The sequence below is a fragment of the Octopus bimaculoides genome, chromosome 24 (genome assembly GCF_046866305.1).
Source record: "Octopus bimaculoides isolate indiv1 chromosome 24, ASM4686630v1, whole genome shotgun sequence".
Taxonomy (NCBI): domain Eukaryota; kingdom Metazoa; phylum Mollusca; class Cephalopoda; order Octopoda; family Octopodidae; genus Octopus; species Octopus bimaculoides.
Window position 1 is genome coordinate 16,251,409 of NC_142951.1, and position 19,323 is coordinate 16,270,731.

General features: G+C 35.7%; 1 protein-coding gene across 1 annotated transcript in view; it reads right to left on the minus strand.

Annotated features, from left to right (window-relative positions):
- LOC106877382 (uncharacterized) overlaps positions 1 to 19,323 on the minus strand; it is a 900,394-nt gene that overhangs the window by 458,440 nt on the left and 422,631 nt on the right. The window lies entirely within an intron of this gene.

Here is a 19,323-nt window from a genome sequence, read left to right on the forward strand (position 1 = left end):
TTTAAAAGTTATTATTTAATTGAATTTAACACCAATGACACACTTCTTGTTAATTATTGTGCCATTTCTTATCTCCTCTCTCTTTCTCTCTCTCTCTCTCTGTATATATATATATATATATATATATATATATATATATATATATATATATATATATATATATATATACATGTATGTATATGATATATATACATATATTTATATGTATATATATAATTTATATACATATATGTATATATATGTATGTGTATATATATAATATATATATATATATGTATATATATGTATGTATGTATATATATATATATATATATATATATATATATATATATATATATTGATGATAACAGGATTCTCCAGCATGATGCTAAAGAAATGGCAGAAGTACTACAGAAACAATACTGCTCTGTCTTTAGTGATCTCACTGATATTGATGTAAGGGATGTGAATGAAGTTGATTCCCAACATATAATCTTGGACATAACCTTTACTGCTTCAGACATCATAGCAGCAAGTAATGAGATCAAATACTATTCTGCTGTAGGCCTTGATAGATTCCCCCACTAATCTCCTGAAGGAATGTAGACACTGACTTGCAGTTCCTCTAACCAACCTCTGGAGAAATTCTTTAGACTCAGGTTATATACTGAAACAGCTCTTATCCCAGTCTGTCATCTCGGTTTTCAAACAGGGAAACAGATCCCTCACAGTCAACTATCGCCCAATCTCACTCACCTCCCGTATCATTAAAGTATTTGAAAGGATGGTAAGATCAAGGATAGCTGGCTTCTTGCAGACCCACAATCTCCTAAATTCAAACCAACATGGTTTTCACTGTGACAGGAACTGTCTAACATAGCTCTTACACCACATCAATGGTGTCCCCAAAGACTTGGGATCAGGTTCAAATTCAGATGTCATATATCTTGACTTCAGTAAAGCATTGAACAGAGTAGACCACAATACCCTACTGTTAAAATTGTCAAATGTTGGAACCTGTGGAAAACTACTACACTGGATTGAGTATTTCCTAGAGAATAGGACACATGTTATGATCACTCAAGCCCAGAATAAGTCACCAGTGACATCCCTCAGGGGACTGTCTTGGGCCTGCTGCTCTTCATTGCCTATATGAACAACATTTCCAGTATCTTAAAACACAGCAAAGTGAAGATATTCACTGGTGACTCCAAGCTCCAGAAAATTATCAATGAAGAAGACCGAACTCAACTCCAGTCTGATCTACATGCTGTGAGTCAATGGGCAGACAAAAATAAAATGAAACTGAACGAGGGAAAATTTGAGCTAATGGTTTTTCAAAGACAGACTATGCTAAAACATCCATACTCTTTATCTTCAGGGGAACCACTCAAAACATCTAATAATATCAGAGACATAGGAGTAATTGTTGACAACAATCTCAGCTGGAGTGCCCACAACAACAATACGGTTGACATTCACTGAAAGAGTTAACTAAAAGAATTAAGGGCATGGGTGATCTCGATTATTGGAACCACCTTAGAGCATTGAAACTCTATTCTCTCCAGCGCCACCATGAGTGATACATTATTTGCACAATGTGGAGAATATACCACCAGCATTGCCTAAATAACGTCAACTTTAACTTCAAAATTCATACAAGGCTAAGAGCACAGGCCACACAACCCCCACCCAATTCAGAATCGCAACACATAAATACACTGCATGACAATTTCTTTTCCTCAACAAGCCCTGCCCTATTTAACATTGTCCCAAAAGAGATCAAAGAGGAAAAGGATCCCATCACATTTAAGCGGAATCTGAACAAATTTCTTCAAGGAATAGCAGATAAGCCACCTATGCCTGGATACAACTCACTCAACAAGAACTTGAATGGACCATGATATCACAAAACTTGAATTAAAAAGGATTTAGCTAATTCTATCAGGTAGTATTATTAAGTTAGATATGACCTGAACCAATCTTTTTCAAAACCATGACAACATTCTTTTCAGGTGCTGAATAACACCTCACCTTCCCATGTTCCATCCCACATCCCTTTCCCAGTTTTCATAAGCACACTGAAATGTAGATCTAACAAGATTGCTGAGATGTTTGAACGGAGGCATGTTGATGTATGCTGCATCCAGGAGGTAAGGTGGAGAGGAGCTTCAGCCAGGTTCCTCACAAGCAAGACACATCATCATCGTTTAACATCTGTTTTCCATGCTGATATGGGTTGGATGGTTTGACTGGGGACTAGCAATTCAGGAGGTTGCACTAGGCTCCAATCTGATCTAGCAATATTTATACAGAAGGATGCCCTTCCTAACACCAACCACTCCGAGGGTGTAGCAGGTGCTTTTTACGTGCCACCAGCATGGGAGCCAGTCAGGTGGCACTGGTATCGGTCACATTCAGGTGGTGCTTTTTATATGCCACCAGCACAAGAGCCATTTAGGGTGGGGACTGGCATCGACCATGTTTGAATGGTGCTTTTTAAGTGCCACTGGTATATATGTATGTATATATTGTTTGTTATTATGCAAAAGTTTTCTAAGTCCAAAATGTTGCCTTTTCAGAAAACAAAACAATAGTTTCTTCACCATTCCATTTCTTTTTACATTATCAACAGTTTCAGCTTAACAATAATATTTTGTTGAGTGCAGAAAATCCTGACTCCATGCAGGTATGATATTTTTAGTCAGAAATATTTTAGCAAAACTGTTGTATGTGGGACTTTCTACACTTTTGAAAAATGCTAAACCATTGTGCTACACTTTGACAATTTTGATCTGAAGCAGCTGGAGATACGATAGCCTAACCAAAAGTGCTGGCTATTGCAAGCAAAATTAAATATTGAATAAAATTCATCTGATCAAATTTGGACATACGACAGTTTAATATGACAGCAGTGATATGTTTATATATATATACACCCACCCACATATATATATATATGTATATATAGGCGTAGGAGTGGCTGTGTGGTAAGTAGCTTGCTTACCAACCACATGGGTTCCAGGTTCAGTCCCACTGCATGGCATCTTGGGCAAGTGTCTTCTACTACAGCCTTAGGCCGACCAAAGTTTTGTGAGTAAATTTGGTAGATGGAAACTGAAAGAAGCCCGTTGTATATATGTGTGTATATATATATGTGTGTATATATATATGTGTGTGTATGTATGTTTGTCCCCACCAACATCGCTTGACACAAATGCTGGTGTGTTTAAGTCCCCGCAACTTAGCAGTTCAGCAAAAAGAGACAGATAGAATAAGTACTAGGCTTACAAAGAATAAGTCCTGGGGTCGATTTGCTCGACTAAAAGATGGTGTTCCAGTATGGCTGCAGTCAAATGACTGAGACAAGTATATATACATATATATATATGTGTATATACATAGGCAAATGTATATACATAGACACACACATACATATATATATATATATATATATATATATATATATATATATATATATATATATATATATATATATATATATATATATATATATATATAATTGGAGTCACAGCCAGAAGAAATGAAACCTAGAGAATGCAACCCAACCGGTTCACTATTATAACACATTACAAATTCAATGTATCAATTTTGCATACTGTAACAGACAAAAATTTCCATTTTTGCTTGAAAGACTTCAGCTGAGTAATATGTAGTAAATCCTCTCTATCAAAAGGCTGCATACAAATAATTGAATGGATACTTGCAGTATGTTGTCAAATAACCATTTTAGTTTTTGTTTGATTTTTATTTTGTTTTATGGGTTTTTTGGAGTTGTCCTTTTTTTTTTTTTACTTCTGACATCATACTTTTATAATTGAGAGAATGATCAACATCAATATCACCACCACCACCACCACCACCATCATCATCATCATCATCACCAACACCACTGTTGCTGCTGTCATCATTACCATCAACATCATCGTTATCATCAATACTACCACCACTGCCATCATCATTCCCACCACTATTGCTATCGTTATTAGCACCGTTATCGTCATCAACACCACCGCCACCATCATCATCATTGTCACCAGCACCATTACTACCATCATAATCATCATTGCCACCATCATTGTCTTTACCATCACCACCATCATCATCATCATTACCATCACCACCATCATCACCACCACCATCATTTGTATTTCTGTTGCCATTATTAAACAGCCACAAAATGGTATAGTTAGGAACATCAGAAACAGAAACAAATCAGATTAAATCTTGAACATATTTATATTCCATTCCTTCTCCCCTGAGGATTCAGAATGAAAAAAAAACAAGGGTGGGGGGATCAAAATCTGTCCTGTTATCTGTTCAAATTCAACTTCAATGGTGTGGAGTGGGGGAGAAACCAATTAAATTGATTATAGATCTTTCCTGAATGTAGATGACCTTGGAACTAATGAGAATCGTGAAGGCTAAACAACAAAATTGAAGAATCACAATCAATGGTTGCGTCTTTCTGTGAGGCCTCTTTTAGCTTTCCACTTGTTTCCATTATTGGACAGCAGCCATACTGGAGCACCACCTTGAGGGATTTAGTCAAACAAATCAAATCTGCTACTTGTTTTCTAAACCTGGTGCTTAATTCTATTGGTTTCATTTCCCAAACTGCTAAGTTATGGGGACATAAACAAAGCTACACTGGTTGTCAAGTAGTAGTAGGGGACAAACACACACACACACATATATATATAATATATATACATGTGATGACCAGTGGCCCAGTGGTCAGGTAGTGCATTGTACACTTAAGCAAAACACTTCATTTCACGTTGCTCCAGTCCACTCAACTGTAAATGGGTGACCCTTCAATGTAAAATCCTTCTGGTCAGGGGGAACATTGGCTGGATTGTCCAGCCAGCAGAGTGGCATCATTAAAAAGCTAAAACAATGAAAAGTGCATTGTGACCAGTGGTGTATAACAACATCCGATAGTCTGGATCAACACAGTGATGCCATGATATATTCTTTTATTCTCGCTTCAGCCATTTGACTGTGGCCATGCTGGAGCACCACCTTGAAGGGTTTTAATCAAACAAATCAACACCAGGATTTATTTTTTAAAGTCCAGTATTTTATTTTAGTTTCTTTTGCTGAACTGCTTAGTTATGGGGACATAAACATATCAACACCAGTTGTCACGTGGTTATGGGGGGCATACAGACAGAAAGACACACACATGTAGATATAAATGTATATATATATATTCTAAATGATTGATACAAAAGACAGAATGTATTGGGTATGTACCGTAGTGTGCCGATACACGACTAGGGACATAAAGTTTAGATGCTAAATTGTATAATTTTATATCTAAACATTAATTTTAATTATAACTTATATATATATAACTGTAAATAATATGTTTCAATTATTCGGTAGCCATGATAAAACTCTGAGTTTCAGATATCGGGGCGGAAACCCGCGCCACCATCTCTTCAGTTATCGGGCCATCGAAAAAATGCTATGAAAATGACCGTTAAACAAAGGGAAATTACTCTGTGATTGACCGTTATTAAGACAAAAGAGCTATTAGAATGACCGCTAAGTGAGGGGAGGGAGTAAAAATGTTCATAGTAATCACGTAAGCGTGCATGTCCATACATACACATGCACATTCGCACACCCACGTACATGCGCCTATATGTATATCCTCATCCACCCTCACTTGAAACACACACATGCTCACCCACACATTCGCCAAAAAATATATACATACCCGCATACACGCTCGCACACACACACACACAAATGCGCACGCAACACGCTCACACACATGCATGTGCAAAAAAGGTTCATACACACATCTATATATGCACATACTCGCATGCATGCACACATCCACAAGCGTACAGAAAAGGTTCCATATATGCGTCTATATATGCACAAGAAAAAAGCAGGGTGGATGGTAGAATACAGAAAAGATATGTGTAAAAAATATATGAGGAATAAACCTATAAAACAATATCACATAAGAAAGAAGAAAACAAAGGACCACTGATGAAGTCACAGAAGTGTGACGAAAGAACTCTGGCCAAAATAAGATTAATGTAATATAAAGCTGAAGCAAATTAACACCAAATATACAGTGCGTGTGTTTTTATTGGCTAAACTGGCAATATGACCATCCCCAAGTACAACAATATCTCTATAAATATGTAAAAAAGTATATAAAATATATAAGAAATATAAGTAAAAAGTATAGAGAGATAAGAAGCTTGTACATGGACACAATATAGAAAGCAAGTCCTATCTGTAATCTCACGGGGACCAAAAATGTAACAAATATTTAGCCACATGTGGACATGGTCCAAAAAGTTCAGTTCTTGAATTTAGACATGTGGCAGGGTCTAAGCTGCTTTTCCAGATGAGCCACCTTTCCGTATCACAAAGACTGCACTTCCCGCTGATTGGATAATTTGGTCATTTTCCTTTTATCCCAGTGCCTGAAGTTCAAGGTGTGATTATTGAACCTGGCTTTGAAATTACCTTCTGTAAGGCCCACATATTTCTTTGTCAAAACTGTGTCCTTAGTGGATATAGAGTTTACGGTGGCTTCATAAATGATGGTCTCGGACATGCAAGCTCCATTTAGCAGGCACAAATGTTTATCCCTGCATGAAAGCTGGTTTCATATTGTGGTTTTTGTGTGTTGTGTGCGATTATATTTTAAAAATTAGTAGTTGAGCTGAAACTAATTTTTAAGTTATGTCTATTGAAGAGCTTTCTGTAACTATGGTTGACTGGAAAGTGTCTGTCTATCAGTGCTAAGAAGTACTTGCCTATATTAAAGGTCACTTCAGGTGAGTAGTGGGGTGTGAACCAGATAGTTTACCTATTCCTATGTTTTCTTTTCTTTATTATTGGACTGGTGGCAGGTGTATAGGTTATTTCCTCACTAAAACCACTATCTCTTAGAGCCTTATTATATACTGGGGCAACGCTATTAAAAATGTCCCTATTGGAGGAGAGGCTAGAGATTCTTTTGCTAATGTATTTAACTAAATTTTTTAAACACTATGAAGGGATGGCAGGAACACACATTAATATAACTAAGTCTATCATTGGGCTTCCTATAAGGTTTATAAATATTCTTATTTTTTTATTGCCCACAAGGGGCTAAACATAGAGGGGACAAACAAGGACATCGACCCCAGTGCATAACTGGTTTAATAATATTAAAGATAAAAATAGATATAAATTTGGATGAAAGTAGTGATATTCTTTTTCCTATATTATATGTTAACGATTTTTTAATCGCGGGTGGGTAATTACTCTAAGCATTAATATATCTAAGGTTTTCATAAATTTTATGGAAGGGCTGAGTTTTACCTGTTATTACATTGAAATTAACATCCAAATAATTAATATTATAGTGCTCATTATATATGCTAATACCCAATCTATTTCTTTTAAAAAAACCTATTTAGTTTCTTCTTATATAATTCTAGAGTTCTATTAGTGCAATCCTTAGTAATTAATAATAGGTCATCCCTATATAAATCACGCTTTTATAAACCCCAATTTTATGTTTTCCAATTTAAGTTCAGATAATAAATACATACCTACTATTTCTGTTGCCTGAGCAGAATCGGGTGCCCTCATTGGTATATCAAAGTTGTCCCTAATATCCTTCCTAGCCCATAATTTATTGTTACATCTAATTAGTGATTTTCTAGCCATTTTTACTACATTAACCTCATCATAAGTCATTCCTACCTTACTCACTGTATAAATAAGTGCCTTATTAAGGATGATCTCATTAATAGAAGAAGAATTATCTATATCTATTTGGATGAATTTATATATATTTCTATCTTTGATATTATTAAACCATTTTGAAGTATCATTAGTGCTAGTCCAAAGCTTAAGGTAATTTAAGTCATTTAATCTATTAATATATTTATCTAAAATTATCTTACTTAATTTGCCTATATCTGACTTACTTGGGCATACAAGTCTAACTTTTGGGTCAGAGTAAAAATTATCTTTGTGGTTTTTCAGGGTAATCCTAGGGTGCATGGGTCCATAAGGTTCCGTTTTATTATCTAACTCATATCTCAACATGATTAGTTTAGATTCCTTATTGTCATTATAAAGGGAATTTTCCGGAACTATTTTATATTTTATATTTATTTCTTTCTCCAATTGTTTATCGTATAAATTAATATCTAGTTTATATAGGTTTCCTGTTTTATCCCATCGTACTATGAATCCGTCTAAATTACACATTTCTTTTATTCTTGTAGCTAGATTTCTCAAGTATATATTGCGCCTATTTGGGTATTTATGAAATTTCATGTTTTTAACTATCTTCCAAATTTTATCTTCTTGGATCTGTATTTCCCTATTATATGGGGGTTCATTTCTAGATTTAAATCTAGAGCCAATGAATTTAGTGTTATCTATATCATTAATATCATATATGTCCCTATTGTTGTAATATGCTTTCCATTTTATCCTATTTATAAAATCTTTAATATTATTAATTAGTTTTAAGGTGAATTCCTTTCATACATATATATACATACATATAGATACACATATATACATACATATATATATATATATATATATATATATATATATATATATATATATATATATATATATATATACACATACATATATATATACATAGATACATATATATATATATATACACATAGATACATACATATATATATATAGGTACATACACACACACACACACACGTGTGTGTGTGTGTGTGTGTAAGTAATGCTTGTTCCCACCTCAAATTGGTTGTTCTGCATAGAACAATGTTATCACTGTTTTTTACCCTGGGAGGACACCTCCTCAGTAACATTCTTCTATGCAGAACAACCAATTTGAGGTGGTAACAACCATTACTTTTCAGTAGAGTTACCACTTACATCTCTTAAAGAGATTTTAGAACTAGCAAATTTGTGGCTGTGTGGTTCAGTTCTACTGAATGGCACGTATATTGGGCAAGTATCTTCTCCTACGGCCTTGGTCCGACCAAAACCTTGTGAGTGGATTTGGTAGATGGAAACTGAAAGAAGCCCATTGTGTGTGTATATATATATACATACACATACATACATATATATGTTTGTGTTTCTCCCTCCACCATCACTTGACAACCGATGTTTGTATGTTTACGTCCTTGTCACTTAGCAGTTTGGTAAAAGAGACTGATATAATAAGTATTAGGCTTACAAAGAATAAGTCCTGGGGTTGATTTGTTCGAATAAAATTGGTGCCCCAACATGGCCACAATGAAATGGCTGAAACAAGTAAAAGAATAAAACAATACGCATATATATGTATTGGAGGCTGATCTCAAAACGCTGAACCTTATGAAGGAGATGACAGAGGATGGAGATATGGGGTGCATTGCTGTACTCGCCCTGTAAAAAGCACAGGTGGTGGTGTCACATAAAAAGCCCCCCAGCAGACACTGTAAAGTGATTGGTATTAAGAAGGGCGTCCAACCATAGAAAGAAACCAAAACAGAGTACGGAAGCTGATGCAACCCCTGGCTTTGCCAGTTCCTGTCAAGTTATCCAACCCATGCCAGCATGGAAAGCGGACGTTAAATATAGATGATAGGGTTCTTTCTGTTTCTGTCTACCAAATCCACTCACAACACTTTGGTTGACCGAGGGCTATAGTAGAAGACACTTGCCCAAAGTCCCACACAATAGGACTGAAGGTGGAACCATGTGGTTAGATATCAGACATCCTATCACACAGGCATGCTTGTGCCTATATACATTAGCATACGGATACATTAGCATACATTAGCATACGGCTATTAACAAAATAAGTGAAGCTGTTTTAATATTCAGTTGCAATGGATGAAGTTGTCAAGCATCATTTTCATCCGTGTCATTGACTGGATAGACTTTAATCATTTCTACAGTCACTGCCATTGCCTTAATTACCATCGTTATATATCCATCATCATCATTATGGATCCTCTTGTCTATGTTTGCATAGGTCAGACAGAATTCATTGAGGCAAAATTTATAATATGGCTGGATGCCTATCCTGTCACCTATTTCCAAGTAAGGTAATATTAATGTTTTCTGAAGGTGACAAACTGGCAGAATGGTTAGCACATGGCACATAATGCTTAGCAGCATTTTGTCTCTGTAGATTCTGAGTTCAAATTCTTGCTTTTCATCCTTTTGGGAGCAATAAAATAAGTACCAGCTGACAACTAGGGCTGGTCTGTTTAGATCCCTGTAACTTAGAGGTTTTGCAAAAAGAGACTGATAGAATAAGTACTAGACTTTAAAGATATAAAGTGGTGGGGTCAGTTTGTTCAACTAAATCTTTCAAGACAGTGTCCCAGCATGGCCGCAGTCTAATGTCTGAAACAAGTAAAAGATAATATATATATACAGTAATAATAATAATAATCCAAGGATGGAATTTCATATATGCCTTAATGCATCACTACATGCATTTCCACAGATGACGTTGTTTGTGTCTATAATCCACATCCATAGGATAATTACAATCTAATTTGTAATATCCATGGATATTACAGTGAGTCGTTGTTCATTTTGTCAGGTGATAAATATATCAGTAACATTAGAAAGGAGCACAGCATGTATGAAGTTGCTAAAATGAAAATATGCTCAATTAGTTTCACCTGTACCATTCCTGACTTTATTATTATTATTGTTAAGGTGGTGAGCTAGAAGAATTGTTACCGTGCCAGGCAAAATGCTTAGCAGCATTCCATCTGTCTTTACATTCTGCGTTCAAAAGCCGCTACGGTTGACTTTGCCTTTCATCTTTCAAGGGTCAATAAATTAAGTACCAGTGAAACACTGGGGTCGATGTAGTCAACTAGTTCCCTCCCCCAAAATTTCAGGTCTTGTGCCTTTAGTAGAAAGGATTATTATTATTATTATCATTAGGCAGTGAGCTAGCAGAATTGTTAGCATGCTGGGTAAAAAGCTTAGTGGCATGTTGTTTGTCATTACGTTCTGAGTTCAAATGCTGCCAAGGTCGACTTTGCCTTTCATCCTTTTGGAGTCAATGAAATAAGTACCAGTTGAGTACTGGGGTTGATGCAATCAACTAGCCTCTTCCTATCAAATTCCAGACCTTGTGCCTATAGTAGAAAGGATTATTATATTATTATCATCATTACTATAGCTAAAGCAGAATCGTTAGCATGCTTGGGGGCATTTCATATGTCTTCACAGCATGAGTTCAAATTTCACCCACTGGGATCAATGTAATCAACTTACACCTCCCTGAAATATACTGGTCTTGTGCTAGCATTTGAAACCATTATTGCTTTAGATTTATAATAAAGAAAAGCTAGATATAGGAATATTGCTATACTTAGGGGTGGTCACATTTTGCCAGTTAAATACATCCACTACATGGTTGGTCTTCACTTCAGCTTTATCATTATTATTATCTTAGTCTCCTCATCAGTGACTGTTTCATGCGTCTCCTCTTGTTCTGCTTATTCCATTTTGTCTTTCCGTGTGTGTGTGTGTAGGTGTGTATGTGTGTATAAACATAAATATAGACAGTTTTGTATTTGAATTAGTGAGGAAACAAAATAAGTAAATACAAAATCGTTTATAACTGTAAGTGTAAGGAATAAAAATAAGGAGTAAAGAACCCCTTCAGTCATGAATGACTATGGGATTGGTTGTTTGTGGAAGACAAGCAGTCACCCATCCATACCAGTCACTCCTCTCCACGCCATCAATGTTATCAATGTTAAGGGAAAGGCACCAGTGATGTTGCAACTCATTTCTACAGCTGAGTAAACTGGAGCAACATGAAATGAAGTTGCTCAAGAACATAACAACAGCCCAGTCTGGGAATGGAACACACAAACTCACAACTATAAGCTCAATGCTCTAACTGAGCCATGCATCTTCCAACTGTATATTGAGGTTATAAGCTATGAATATGGGGAGATGATAAGTGTCTGTACCTGAGCCTTAACACCCAAAACGTGTTTCAAATAAAAAGAAATTTACAAACAGCTACTAAAATGAAACATCTAAAAATCTCAACATTGCATCTCGTCTACTGTCAGTTAATTGAGAACTATACACTCTGTATGTGACACATCATCATCATCATCATTATTTTGTACGAAGAATGTTTCATCTTCTGCTCACATCGAGTCAGTCTTTGGATATGTTTTATCAAAAATCCATCGATCTTTCTTGGAATTTCTTCTAAAATTTTCAGTACCTCAGAAGTTGTAAAATCTATACATTTATCATTTCTCCCTGCAACTATTCAGTAGTGGTGAGTTTCATTATTGAAAAATCATGGAAAATATTCATAACAGTTAAAATAGTGCAGTTTGTAAGCAGACTTTTGTAAACAGCTTAACTCTGCACTGATAACCTATCTTTATCCAGATTGAACAATCTATTTTTAGTTTGACCACATTTTATCATGGTGTCTGCAAATTCCTACTATATTGGGAATTCAACCAAGCATCAAGTCTGAAATTCTCAGAAACAGCCTGGACAGTTTAAACCATAAATTTCCAGATGTTAGAAACAACGCTAGACTAAGTGAGGACCTAAGTTATATAAAGTTAATATAACCGAAGTTATATAAAGCTTCAAGGCCTCTTGCTTAAACTTACAGTGGATCTCACAAAAATTTAAATCATCATCATCATCATCATTTTGATGTCCGCTTTTCCATGCTTGGATGAGTTGTACAGCGTTTACTGAGGCAGATTGTCTGTGGCTGGATGCTCTCCTGTTGCCCACCTTCACCTGTTTCCAAGCAAGGTACTATTTCTCCATGTTCAGAAATGCTTCTGCACACTATTGGAAATGAATAACTGCATGACTGAAAATGAAAAACTTGTATGACTGACATATTTTACAATTATTATGTGCTGTCAAGACAAGGGGACACAAATACACACACACAGCCAACTTCTTTCAGTTTCCAGCTACCAAATTCACTCACAAGTTTTATATGCTTCTAAATTGATAAATTCAGCACTAGCTGATAACAAGGAATTTTAATATCCAAGTGTTTCTTAGGGACATTATTAAAAGACAGAAAAAGAAAAACATCCACCAACAATGAACCCAAACTAGGTGGCAGGTTAGGCCTGCTAAGAACTTTCTTATATAGACATCATCATCATCATTGTTCTAACATCTACTTTTCCATGCTTGCATGGGTCAGATGAAACTTGCTAAGGTAGATTTTCTATGGCCAGAAGTCTTTCCTACCACTTCCTATTTCCAGGGTATTCAAAGCTAAATTTGAAGATATTGTATTTCTCTTTTTTCCAGGAATAGCTAGATGTATTGGTGACCAGCCAGAGACTGAAACCACAATCTTACAATCATAAGTCTGACATCCTAACCACTAAGCCATGCATCTCCACAATTTTAGCAATGTAATAACTAAATTCCCTGGACATTACTGCCTCAAGTCCTAACAGTCACAGGGTCACTCATGGAGGGAATGACAAGGGACTGAGACTTCTGGTGGTTTGCTGTGCTAGAGAAGACATTTATTTCAAGCTAAGTAAAATCACAGCTGTATACAGGCATGTCCCCTGCATCTCTCTTCAGCTGACTGAGCCTAACCTTGTAAAAAAGAACCCATGCCAGTGCCAGTAAAAAAAGCACCTGTGCCAGTGCCACATCTATGAACTGAACAAAACTGGATTTCTCATCTTTCTGTTATCTTCTACTTGTAGACTGTGGCCATGCTAGAGCATCACCTTGAAGTTTTTAGTCGAATGTATCACCACCAGAACTTATCTTCTTTTTTTGAAAAAAGCCTGGTACTTATTCTATTGGTCTTTTCTGCCAAACTTGCTAAGTTACAGGGACATAAGCACACATGCACCAGTTGTCATGCAGTGGTGGGGGACAAACTCAAACATTCATGTATATATATGATCGGCTTCCATCTACCAAATCCACTTATAGTTTCCATCTACCAAATCTGCACATAAGGCTTTGGTCAGCCTGAGGCTAGAGTAGAAGACACTTGCGATGCGGTAGGACTGAACCCTGAACCATCTGGTTGGGAAACAAGCTTCTTGCCACACAACCATACCTGCGCCTATGATAATTTGATGCTTTCATAAGAAACAACAATAGAGACTAACAAACTACATGGCCATGTGTTCAACTTTCAACAATCATTGTTCTTCAGCCTTTAAATTAAGTATATGTTTAAAAACATGAGGATGATAACGTTTAGCAGCTCACCTCCATACCACTGCTATAATTTTACCAACCTATCACCTTTATCTAATGCTTAGCAACTTGTAAATGAATATTAACAAGGAAATAATTGAATAAATAAATGCATATGCATTAAAATACATCGGTATTGTTACTGCACAGACAACGTGGTTGGTGCTTAAAAACAAAATTATCAAAGACTGTGGTTATAAGTTACATAATACAGAAGCAGCCTTTTGTATATCACCAAATTTCCATATCCAAACCACACTAGAATGGAGAGATAAAAGATGGGAAAGGAAGGAGCCATAGAGATAATGAGTGAGTCAATGCATATATAAAATACATGCTACATCTTTGTCTATCTTTTATATATCATCATCATCATCATCATTTAACATGTTTTTCATGCTGGTATGGGTTGGATGGTTTGACAGGAACTGACAAGGCCAGAATCCACACCAGGTTCCATTGTCTGTTTTGGCTTGGTTCCTACAGCTGGGTGCCTTTCTTAACAATCAATCACTTTACAGTGTACAGAATGCTTTTTAAGTGACACCATTACCAGTACGTTTTACATGGCACCAGCACCAGTGCATTTTACGTGGAACCAGCACTTTTTTAATGTGGCACCAACACTTTTTTATATGGACCAGCACTTTTTTTTACATGGCACTAGCACTTTTTATGTGGCACCAGCAACAGTGCTTTTTTTTACATGGAACCATCACCAGTGCTTTTTATGTGGCACCAGCACCAGTGCTTTTTATGTGGCACCAGCACCAGTGCTTTTTATGTGGCACCAGCACCACTGCTTTTTATGTGGCACCAGCACTTTTTACATAACACCAGCAGCAATGGCTTTTTTATGCGGTACCAATCAGATGTGGTTATACACCACTGGTCAGAATGTGCTTCCTTGCATTGTTATAGCCTTCAAAAGATGCCACCCTGCTGCTTGGGTGGTAATACAACATTCCCCTAGAACAGGATGTCATTCCATCCCAGGATCCCTATTTACAGCTGAGTGAAATGAAGTGTTTAGCTTGAAAATGCAATGCACCACCAGCCTGGAAATTGAAACCATGGTCTTGCAATCATGAGTACAACACCTTAATGAGTAAGCAATGTACCTTTATACACACACACGGGCACACACATATATATTTATATTACATACATAGTTGCAAGATGGAAAGATGATATATGTAGTAAAGAATGCAGGTTTGTTCTTAAATATTTTGTGTATCTAGTATAGTAGTTATTAACCAAAAGCTTAGTTAAATTTAACTAAATACCAACAATTTTAAAATTCAGAAGGTACCACTGTGCACCAAAAATATATTATTTAGACCAAAAATTTTTATAAAAAAAAAAGAAAAAATTCAATAACAAAATGAGAAATCATGTTGATTTTCCTACAAGCACGCCGGATACATTTTCCTCAGGCTTTGAAGTTGTTTACCATTTTTGGTAACAGAAACTTCTAAGATGTTCCAACTAAAATTTTGATTCTTTTTTTTTTTATACTTTTACTATTTCAGTCATTGGACCATGGTCATGCTGGGGCACTGCCTTGAATGGTTTTTAGTCAGTCATAATAACCCCAGTATTTATTTCAGTCTGGTGCATATTTTATTGATCTCTATTTGTTGGATTGCTATATAACGGAACATAAAGGAACACAGTATAAACAAAACTGGTTTCAAACAGTTGAAAGCTGAAACAGACACATATGAAAGGTTCATAGGCTGACTATGAAGGAGTGATACTAGTGTTGCGAAATCTTGTATGCATTAATTTCAACATTTCTTATTAATAGCTGCATTGTTTCTTTCCCAGTAAACTGACACCTCACTCTTTAAAGAAGACTTTAAAAGTACTAGTGGTGACTTTTCCTGAAAATGGACAAACTTTAGTATCATGATGTTATCAAGTACCTACAGAAAAAGGGTTTAGCCCTCAACAACATTCATACTAACATTGTCGCTACATTAGGGGATGATGCTCCAGCTTTATCAACAGTGCAAAAGTGGGCAGCTGAATTTGGGAGGGGAAGACAAAGTCTTGAAGATACCCACCAAGGAAAACATTGATTATGCTATGCTCATGACATGGAAGACAGGTGACTGACTATAAATCAAATAGTCAATGCTGTTAGTATATCCTGTGAGAGAGTTCAAAATATTCTGCACAATGAACTTGACATGACAAAGGTGTTTCTGACACCTAATCAAAAGCATGCCAGGCTGATAACATCACAGGAAAATCTGACGTTGTTTGAGACAGATTCAACTGGTTTCCTTGAATGTTTCCAAACCAAAGATAAGTGTTGAGTTCATCACTTTGAGCCACAGACAAAATGACAATCCATGCAGTGGATTGTTTCGTCAGGACAATGCTTGAGCACACAAGTCCTTCATTTCAATGGCTTCTGTGCATAAATGTGGTTTTGAACTGCTTGAACACCCTCCCTATTCTCCTGATCTCACCCCATATGATTATCATCTGTTTCCCAACATGAAAAAACATGGCTGAGAACCAGTATCACAATGATAATGACATCATATCTATTGTTGATGACTTCTTTGACCAACAACAAAAAAGCTTCTGCAACAAAGGGATTCAGGCACTGCAACACCAATGGAAGAAATGTGTGGACAGCAAAAGGGATTATGTTGAAAAATAGACCTCATTTGGTCACATTCCATGAGAGAATCTTTGTCAGCCGATGAACTTTACAACCAATCCGACCCTCATATATACATATACACATATATATATATATATATATATATATATATATATATAGGTTTAATGATAATAAAAGGGTAAAATTAATCAAGTAATTAATTAATAATTTTACCAAGTAGTTCGGTATGTTAAAATAACTTTTTAGGTAAAATTATACAAATATTCTATAATTATAAACATAATTATAGCTTCCCCCTGGTTATAATTATGTTTATAATTATAGAATATAATTATATATATATATATATATATATAGGCGTGGCTGTGTTGTAAGAAGCTTGTTTCCCAACCACTTGGTTCTGGGTTCAGTCCCACAGCATGGCACCTTGGGCAAGTGTCTTCTACTATAGCTTTGGATTGACCAAAGCCTTGCGAGTGGATTTGGTAGACAGAAACTGAAAGAAATCTGTCGTATATGTGTGTGTCTTTGAGTCTGTGTTTGTCTCCTTATCACAGTTTGACAACCAGTGTTGGTGTGTTTACATCCCTGTAACTTAAGTCCCGAAGTTGCTCCAGCATGGCTGCAGTCAAATGACTGAAACAAGTAAATGAATAAAAGAAAAAAAATATATATATACTACATATGTGGAAAATCAGTGTGTGTTTGTTTGTGGCGTTGTTAGCTAACTCCTCCTACATTGTTTTATTGATTTTGATGAAACTTGACACGTGTGTAGAACTCATGTCTGGAAACCTCATGACATACTTAGATTGTTGAAAAAAATCGATAATACGGCCCCTGGAAGTGACATTTATATCTACCTCATATACCTATTTTTTTTAAGCACCCAAGGGAAATAACTCATAGCATCTGAACAATATTTTTTTTAAAACGCTCAAGGGAAATAACTCATTTCATTGATTATGTTCTATTACTTTGAATATTGATTTTTTCTGTGTTCTATTTCTAAGTTTTGCAGACAATATCACTTTTATACTTTATTTGACACGTGAGTAGAATTCATGTCTGGAAACCTCGTGCCATACTTAGATATTTGAAAAAAAATTGATATTAGGGCCCTTCCAATGGATCCTTCTATCTACTACATATTACTAATATTTTATTTAAACAACACAAGGGAAATAACCCATACCGCCTGCAGATTTAAGCAAAGCAATCAATATTTGATTCTCACGATCAGCCGACCTAATTCTGCATTTCACTACTCACAGTTTTGAACTGTTAAACATTATTATTGCACTTCCTAAATTTGAATCTTAAACCTTAAAGACTTCATTCATACATTTCTATACATAACATACTTTTTTGAATAACCATTACTCCGATAATTCTGTATTTTTACAGTTACACATTCTCCATGACAGTAGATAAATTTTTTATTCCACAACGTATTTGTAGTGGCTTCATGCAGGCATAGCGTGGATTCGATCCTCAATTGTCAAATTTCACTTAACACTTCAACAGCGCTTTTCTCACTATAAAACAAGAGTTTTTCTGTGAATGACAGTAGTTATACATTTCCCAGATGCCTTCGATAAGCAGAATAATGTCTCTGCCTCTCGTCAACCTCTGAAAACCTCTCTTGCCAACCTCCAACAATCTCTCCCGCCTCCAGCTGACAGTTTTTTGTACTTTTTCATGATGGAAAATATACCTTTTGTGGCAGTTATAACGAAATTGCTTTCTTATATCAGGTACACCAGCTAGTATATATATATATATATATATATAATGTATTGTTCTGTGACAGAAAGATCAACAAAAAAAAGTACTCCCTTTTGCCTTAATATAAAAACTAACATAGGTAAAAGATTCCTATTTCTTCTAGACAAACACTTTCCAGCAACTCACAGATACAGGAAAATATTTATTAAGTTTTCTGTGAAGTTATCATATAACTACTGCTCCAGTATGGAGAGTATCATTACACGTGGTCAATACCTAGAACTTAAATCCAGCTGTAACTGTCATGACCCAGGGTCCTGTCCATTTGACCCACAATGTATGATTAAATCTGTCATATATAAGGCAGAAGTTACTGCGACACTTAATGATAATGCAACAGATAAGAAAGGCTTACATTGGATTATGTGAAGGAGAATTTGAAAATTGCTTTGCCAATCACATTATACAGACATATATATGGTGAATGAAAGACAGAAGATGGAATCTATGAGAATTTTTATAAATCACAACAATTGTTTTGACACATCTAGCATCGATCCCTTATGGATGGGATATTTAACAACTGGTTCAGCAGCATCCGGTAGAGCAGATGTGTCTCATTGGGTGATAAATAGATACAACTCATATATATATATATATACCTATATATGAACAGCAGGCTCAAAGTGAATGGAAACAATGAAAGAGAGAGACCAAGAAAG